This window comes from Mastomys coucha, unplaced genomic scaffold (assembly GCF_008632895.1).
Source record: "Mastomys coucha isolate ucsf_1 unplaced genomic scaffold, UCSF_Mcou_1 pScaffold7, whole genome shotgun sequence".
Lineage (NCBI taxonomy): Eukaryota > Metazoa > Chordata > Mammalia > Rodentia > Muridae > Mastomys > Mastomys coucha.
In genome coordinates this window covers 97,689,342-97,696,947 of record NW_022196913.1, presented here as the reverse complement: position 1 = coordinate 97,696,947, position 7,606 = coordinate 97,689,342, and the positions used below count along the sequence as shown (strand labels likewise).

At 37.7% G+C, this 7,606-nt stretch overlaps 1 protein-coding gene across 4 annotated transcripts in view; it reads right to left on the bottom strand.

Moving 5' to 3' along the window:
- The window catches only part of Nsmce2 (NSE2 (MMS21) homolog, SMC5-SMC6 complex SUMO ligase), a 222,794-nt gene that overhangs the window by 132,570 nt on the left and 82,618 nt on the right, over nucleotides 1–7,606 (bottom strand). The gene's annotated exons all lie outside the window — the stretch shown is intronic.

Genomic DNA, 7,606 nt, shown 5'->3' with positions numbered 1-7,606 from the left:
CCTCCTCCTCCCCCTCCTCCTCCTCCTCTCCAGGTCTTCATTCCTCAAATAAATACTGGGTCCTAGTTCTCTGCCAATTCTTAGGGGTGCAGAATATCACAGGAGATAAGTCTGCTCTCAGTTACCTGATATTTCAACCAAATATGAACTGCTCACTAAAGATGAAGAGAGGAATCTCACAGAAGAGAAGATTGATGAATTTATCTGAACCTGAAAATATGATTGTTTTACTTACTTAAGATAATCTAAGTAATATTTAATTTTGGAAAGCTCTATTAAAGATCTTTCATCTATGCAATCCCTTAGATTTTAAATATCTTCTCTGGATTTTTGTCTCATTTTGTTTGAGATCAATTCTCATGTAGCTCGGGCTGGGGAACTTAACCAATGCCGAGAGTCCTACCAAACACCAGTGAAATCTGAGCCTCAATCTCCACACTGGGAACTGAAGCCTGGATTTTTGTTGGTTTTGTTTAATGCTCATAGTTGCTACTGATATCCAGTGAGCACTTCTACTGTAGATGGTGGTTCTCCAACTCAGAATACAGAAGAATTACTGAACGGCTTGTTAAAATTCATTCTCTCCCCCAAATTCAGACTCAGTTAGTTTGCAGGAGAATGTGGCAGTTCACACTTAAAGGCATTTCCAGGTAGCACTAGCACTGCTGGTATTTGGGGTTGTTGTGTTAATAATTGTTTGAGACAGGATCTCATGTAGTCCAGGCTGGCCTCGAACTTGCTATGGAGATGAGAATGATCCTAAATTCCTGATCTTTCTGCCTCCAATTCCCACTGCTAGGGTTATAGACTACCATGCAGGACTTTTGCTGGTGTTTGTGGACTAAATGAAGAGTAAATGCAAATAGATAACTAGAAAAATATTAACACTACATGAAAAACTGAAATATAAAAAATCAAAAAGGGAACTTTTAAACTCTAAGATACCATTATATACTAGTTAAAATGACTAAATTTAAAATAGAGGCCAGGCAGTGGTGGCACACGCCTTCAATCCCAGCACTTGGGAGGCAGAGGCAGGTGGATTTCTAAGTTCAAGGCCAGCCTGGTCTACAGAGTGAATTTGAGGATAGCCAGGGCTATACAGAGAAACCCTGTCTTGAAAACCAAGAAAGAGCCAAAGTAGTTCATGTACTAGTAGGGGTGCATAGCAAGTAGAACCCTACTGTGTTCTGGAAAGCATTTGATCACTTTCTTGTAAGCAAAACATCATATACACCATATACTTAACATACAAGTCAGCAACGCCATGCCTAGGTACCTACTCAAGGAAAATGCAAACCTACCCCCACATCAAAGCCTGTGTGTGGATGTTCAGAGCAGCTTTGCTCACAAAAGCCACAAGAGATAGTCAGAAATGCTCTTCAGTGGGTGGGTGGATAAATATACTACCCAAATGGTAGATGACTACTCAGAAATCACCAACAAGCTGCTGCTGTCAACCACACTAATGGTCCGTTTCCACACACTCTGGTAAATGAAATATGTCACTTAAAAGGCTGCAGACTGCATGGTCCTGTTTATACAGTAGTATGAATGAGTTAAAATTATTAGTACTTGGCAGTAGCTGGGGATGTTGGGAGGTATAAATTATAATGGGACAAAAAGAATTCTGGGAGGTGACAGAAATGTACAGGAAATTCGATCCTGCAGAATCTCATCTGTTATACAGGACTATAAGCCTACCTATTCCTTCCTTCACATTGCTGTTAAGCAATACACATTTTAAAGATAAAGCATGCCTTATACAGAAGTTGCAAACACTGTAGCATTCTTGTCACTCCCAGCTTGTAGCAGTGTTTAGTGAATGGAAGGATTGTTTTGTATTGTATTGTACAGAGGCACTTAGAAGGTGGAGCACAGGTATAGACACACTTTTTGGAATGGGGGATAGAGGTTAGGGTAGAGCACAATTCCATCCAGCAGTGCTTTTGTGAAGGTGAGTTCTGCAGGAATCATTTGTGCACACTAATGTTTCTGTATATTCCTTTGTGAAGTCTTCAAGCCTCTCCTGGATTTTTGCATTGAAGTCTTTCTTCCTATTATGCTATTGTTCCTTATCTACCCTGGATGTCCTCTAGCCCTTGAGAGATAACTGGTTTGTCAATATTCTATACCAGTTAGTTTGTTTACTCATTTTCTCTCCCACCCACCCTCCAACAGAGCCCTGGCTATCCTGGTCCTCAAATCAGCTCTATAGAGCAGGCTGGCCTTGAATTCAGAGCTCTGCCTCCCAAGTATTGGACTACCAAAAAAAATGAGTATTTTTTTTTTTTTAAAATGATTTGTCTTTCAATGATTTGAATGTTTTCAATAGGATGAAGTCCACTTTACATGTTATTTTTTGAGACAGGCTGTCAGTATTTAGCTCAAGCTGATTTCAACCCTATATCAATTCTCTTTCCTCAGCCTCTGTCCAGAGTGTTGGCATTATTGGAAGGTGCTAATACACCAAGATAAAGCCTACTTCACATGTAATCATATTAAACATTTTAAACTAACTTATTTCCTCCCTCCCTCCCTCCCTCCCTTCTTTTGAGACAGGTCTCACACTATCATGCATGCTAGCCTGGAACTCACTGTGTAGCTCAAGCTGGTTTAAACCTGGTAATCCTCCTTCCTCCATCTCCAAGTGCTGGCATCCCAGCATGAGCTAACAGGCCTGGAGCTAATATTGAACTTTGTATCCTACTTCTAAAAACTGTTAATACCATATGCATTTAATTCTTAAGGTTATTTTTAAACATAAATATTCTACATTATCAGTGCTGAATATTTTATTTAGTTAACCTACTGTTAGTCATTTATATTATTAATTATATATTAAGTATAAATAATACTGTAAAGGGTATCACTGAATCAATTTTGCTTCTCTTTTTCTAAACATCTGCTTAGGGAAAATTCTCAGATACAGAGTCTCTAAGAAAATATATTCAAATGGTAATGTGTGTGTTGACAACTGAGCACATTATATTCCATCATTTCGAAGAAGAAAGCCTTCAAGAAGTATAGACATGAGATCCAGAGATAGAAACTGAGTGGCCAGAGGGGACACAGAGCTGTTTTACTCCCAACAGCATGTCTTCATTATTGAATCACATGAATAAATGCTTCTAAAACCTTCAATTGAAATTAATGTATCAAGTCACTATTCTGAATGTCCAAGATTGTACCAGTTGACTTGATTTCAAATGTTGTTACTAGGAATGCACTCTGTTAAGAGCTTTGTACACCACATGGATCAGCCGCAGTCATGTATCTACCCCCTCTGCCCTGACCTGCATAACTGCTACTATATGCATATGACAATGCCAATTACAGGTACTTTTCAAAGCCAAATAGCAATGATTAACTTGATAGATTTTGATTTTGAAGTTTCAGATTGACTGCCTGAATGCTCTTATCCATTTGCTGTATGCAAACACAGTAACATGCCATACACTGAGCTGCCAGGTTCTACTTAAAAATCTTTCTGAAACACAAATATATGCATGTCTTAAAAAAAATCCTGACATACTAAAAATACTTAATAATTTGCCTGACATTTTAATTACATATAGATTACAAAGCTTAAATCTTTCTAATTTCTGGAATAACATTTGACAATATAATTATTTTTCAAGTATATATCTGTCAGCTCTGGAGAACTGAGGCTTTGGTCTTCCTTGGTCTAGCTGCCACCTAGCATGAAGAACAACACCCTCATCAAAGTCACAATGAGAGAAACACCCACATTTCAGTTGTTCTAACTTGAGGATGACTCACTTGTACCTTGACAAGGGAGCCTTCTTCTACTAACTTTAACCATAGCCATCTTGCCCTCTAAAACTTCTCTCCTCCTTTTGAGTGTATCTGTCAGTTCTGGTCTCCTAACTGGGACCCTGGGTAAATGTGTCACCTCCATGATTCTCATTATATGGTTTCAGGTCTGCTAAAAACAGAACTTGTAGCAGTTTTTCATTCCTTTCCCCCATATGGATGCTGTCAACATTGAGATGATGAGACATGTGCCAGGTTACTGTTTATTATGCTTGAAATATCCAAAGTATCCTTACAGGCTTTAGTGTCATCCAGCATCTAAACTGTACTACTGTGGATCTAAAGCAACTTGTATTGCCTCTCTCCAATCCTCCTGAGAGCTAAGAAATAAAATAGCAATGTATATATAGTGCTCATTCATGTGTGGGCATTCAAATAATGGCAGTTGGCATTTATTAATCTGCAAGTACCAAGAACTTCATATAGTGGGTATAATATAGACTGGTCATGACTTTTGTCATAGTAAAAGGGAGAGGACAAACCTCAGATGAGTGCAGAATACATAGGCCATCAAAAAGGAGTCAGTAAAGTTAATCTGTCAGGGCTGGAATGGAGCTTTAGTTCCTGCTGTTAAGATTGGGTTCTTTCTGCTGTGCCCTATACTGGGCTCCTTCAATAATAAATGTAAGCAAGTCTGAGAGTTTGCAAGGAACCAGTACCTCATTTAATCTGGGTACAATGCTAAGAAATAAATTGGAGTAGACATAATTTTCTCTAGTATAAAGCATTATGGATTAAGTATGAAATTTCCCCACAAGGCTCATGTGTTGAACACTAATGTCCTCATCTTTTTGTGAGGCTTTGGAAACCTCAGGAGGTGGGACCTAGCTTGAAGAAGCAGGTCACCAGGGTCAGATCTGGAGGTGTATTTTGTCTGCATCCTTTACTGCCATGCACCTCCTTATCAGCCAATAAGTGAACAGCCTTCTCCATATGCTGCTGCTGCCATGACTTCTATGTGCATTAGTGTGAACTCCAACCTCTGAAACTGTGAACCTAACAAATCTTCCCTATCTGAGGCTGTTTCTGCCAGATGCTTTTACCACAACGATGAGGGGGTGTCCAAGGGAGAAAAATAATGTCTTCAAAGAATCTGATGTTGTTACTACAGATTAGACGCAAATAAAGCACATTATCATTGGAGAAATGCTACCCTTAAATAAGCCTAGCTCAGCCAGTAGGCTTCTATTCTAGGATGCACTGCCTACTCTTTCCCACTCTATCACATTAGACCTTCTTTCCTACTGAGCCTAAACCCAACCTCAGAAAGTTTCTGAATACTCTGGTCTACAGAGCCTCTATTGATGACAGAACATACGAGCAAGCCAGATAAAATGTTCTGACTTTTCTCACATTACATACTATATAATAAACATAATAAAATTGTTTTTTTCAAGTGCTAAGTTTCTTATTTGTAATAATTTAAGACTATCAACTACATAAATCAAATAGAACAGCTATTTAAAAGTGTTCTGAGTATATAGAAAATAAATGTATGGTATTTATGGGCAAATCTGTAGTTTAAAAAAAAAACTCACCAACCAAACACACAAACAAAAAAACCAAGAACCTCTGGCTGTAGTTTAGATGAGCAACCAGTAACCTTTCTTGTAAAGAAGCAGACAGTAAATATTATAAGTTCTGGGGCCAGTGGTTTGTGATGTAACATGGCTCTGCAATGACATTGGGAAAGCTGCCAGAGACCATACTTAATCTAGTAAGCATGTCTGGGCTCTAGCCAGCCTAGTCACAAAGCAGATTTTCATGTTATCTTTACAGCATTAAGTGTTATCCCTGTTTTATTCCCCCCAATGATTGAACCTAATATGATAAAAACTTCCCAATCTGTAAACTGTATCTGTACCATAGACAGCCCAGATCTGGTGTTTTCAAAATGGGAATTTCTGGTGGTCTGAAAATGTGACTACTATACCAGCATATGAGACTTCCCTTCAGCCAAAACAAGGCATTGCTATAGAGCAATACAAAAGCAAGAAAGAGGATTCATCTGCTTTATGGGCCAGAAGTTGAGATTTGCAAAAATAAGAAACAAAGCCACCTAATCTCAGTACATTTTCCTTATGTTTGGGGAACAATAACATTTCATGTCAAATGTTGTCTATACTTAACACATAATGGGCATAGTTTTTTAAATAGATTATTATTATTTTAATCCTCAGTTCTGGTTTCCAATAGGATAAATACTAGAAGGCACATACAACATGTGATCTAGGACCCCAAGAAGTGCATTTTCAGTTTGTTAAAGGGACATGGGATCAGAAAGTGTGAGAACCAGCAGCTTAGCAGGATGAACTGTGAGTGAAGTAAAGAATACTTAAGTCCTGCAAGTATCACAAAAACATCTTACATAGCACTTTAAAAGAGTATTGATATTTTGTTTGCTCTTGCTATTTAAGATCAGGACCTTTTAAAATAACATTTCAGGGGAAATTAAAGGGAAACTTCTGTTAATCCCAGTGTTGCAATGCATGGGGAACTCTTACATAAGGAAGTGTTCTTTTCAATATAAATTTACTTTGTCATTAGATTTAACTATCTAAATGATGTGTATGGATGGACCTGGGGAAACACATCTGTCTTCTATCCCCTCTCTCTTTCTCTCTCCCTATATTAAAAAAAATAATCACAATTCAAACATTAATTTGGTTGCATTATATGCTCCTGATTAGAAATTTCCCAAAGACCATATTATTCTAAAATTCACTATAATTTCTTTTATGGAATAATAACTTTGTGAATAAGTAACAAAAGAGGAAGAAATATACTTTTTATATATTTATTCCTCAGTTTTATTATAAAATACCTTTAAAGTACGAGATGAGGCATGAGGTCTGTCATAATCTGTAAGAGCTAGATGCAAGGACACTTAAAGGTACAACCATGTCTGTTACCACACACATAAAGCCTGACAGCCCCACAGTCGGTCTTCTGGGGACTATGCTCTACTTGGGGGAACAGTACAAAATTACTTTGGAAAGATTTTAATAGTGACAATGTTCAATGAAGAACCAAATAAAGGGAAAATGCTTACTGTTTAAATCTACAGAACAGCAATAGTCTCAGCATGATTGCAAAACATTCTAAATTGTGAAACTTAAGTTATTTGTAAAATAGACAAAAGTGAAGCAGCTTCCTCAGTCATTTTTGAGATCTCAGCACCAATTTAAAGAAAATACTTTACTTAAAAGAAGGCCAACTTCAAAACATGAATTGCTATATTGAGTACATAAAAAGACACAAAATGAACTTAGGTCACACATAATATTTCTGCTCTGTCACTATACAAATAAGTGTGAAAGAAGGCTAATGTTCAAAAGGGGAAAAAAGTTATTCACTTTTCTCTACAATTCTGTAAGGGATAATCTAGTCTCAATCCTTAACAAACAAACAAACAAAACAAAAAATCTCCACACAACTAAACAGCTGCCGAGACAAAAGAGAAAAAAAAAAGATCCAACTCACTAACATTGTTTTGAGGACCACATGGAGAGACAGGAATGGATAGGGCACTGTGGGGAAGATTTATTAGTTCTGGTACATTCTGTAAGGGGTGTGTGTGTGTGTGTGTGTTTGTATCTGGTACATTCTGAAAGGGGTGTATGTGTGTGTGTATGTTTGATACATTCTGTAAGGGGTGTGTGTGTGTGTGTGTGTCTGGTACATACTGTAAGGTGTGTATGTGTGTGTGTATGTCTGATACATTCTGTAAGGGGTGTGTGTGTGTGTGTGTGTGTGTGTGTGTGTGTGT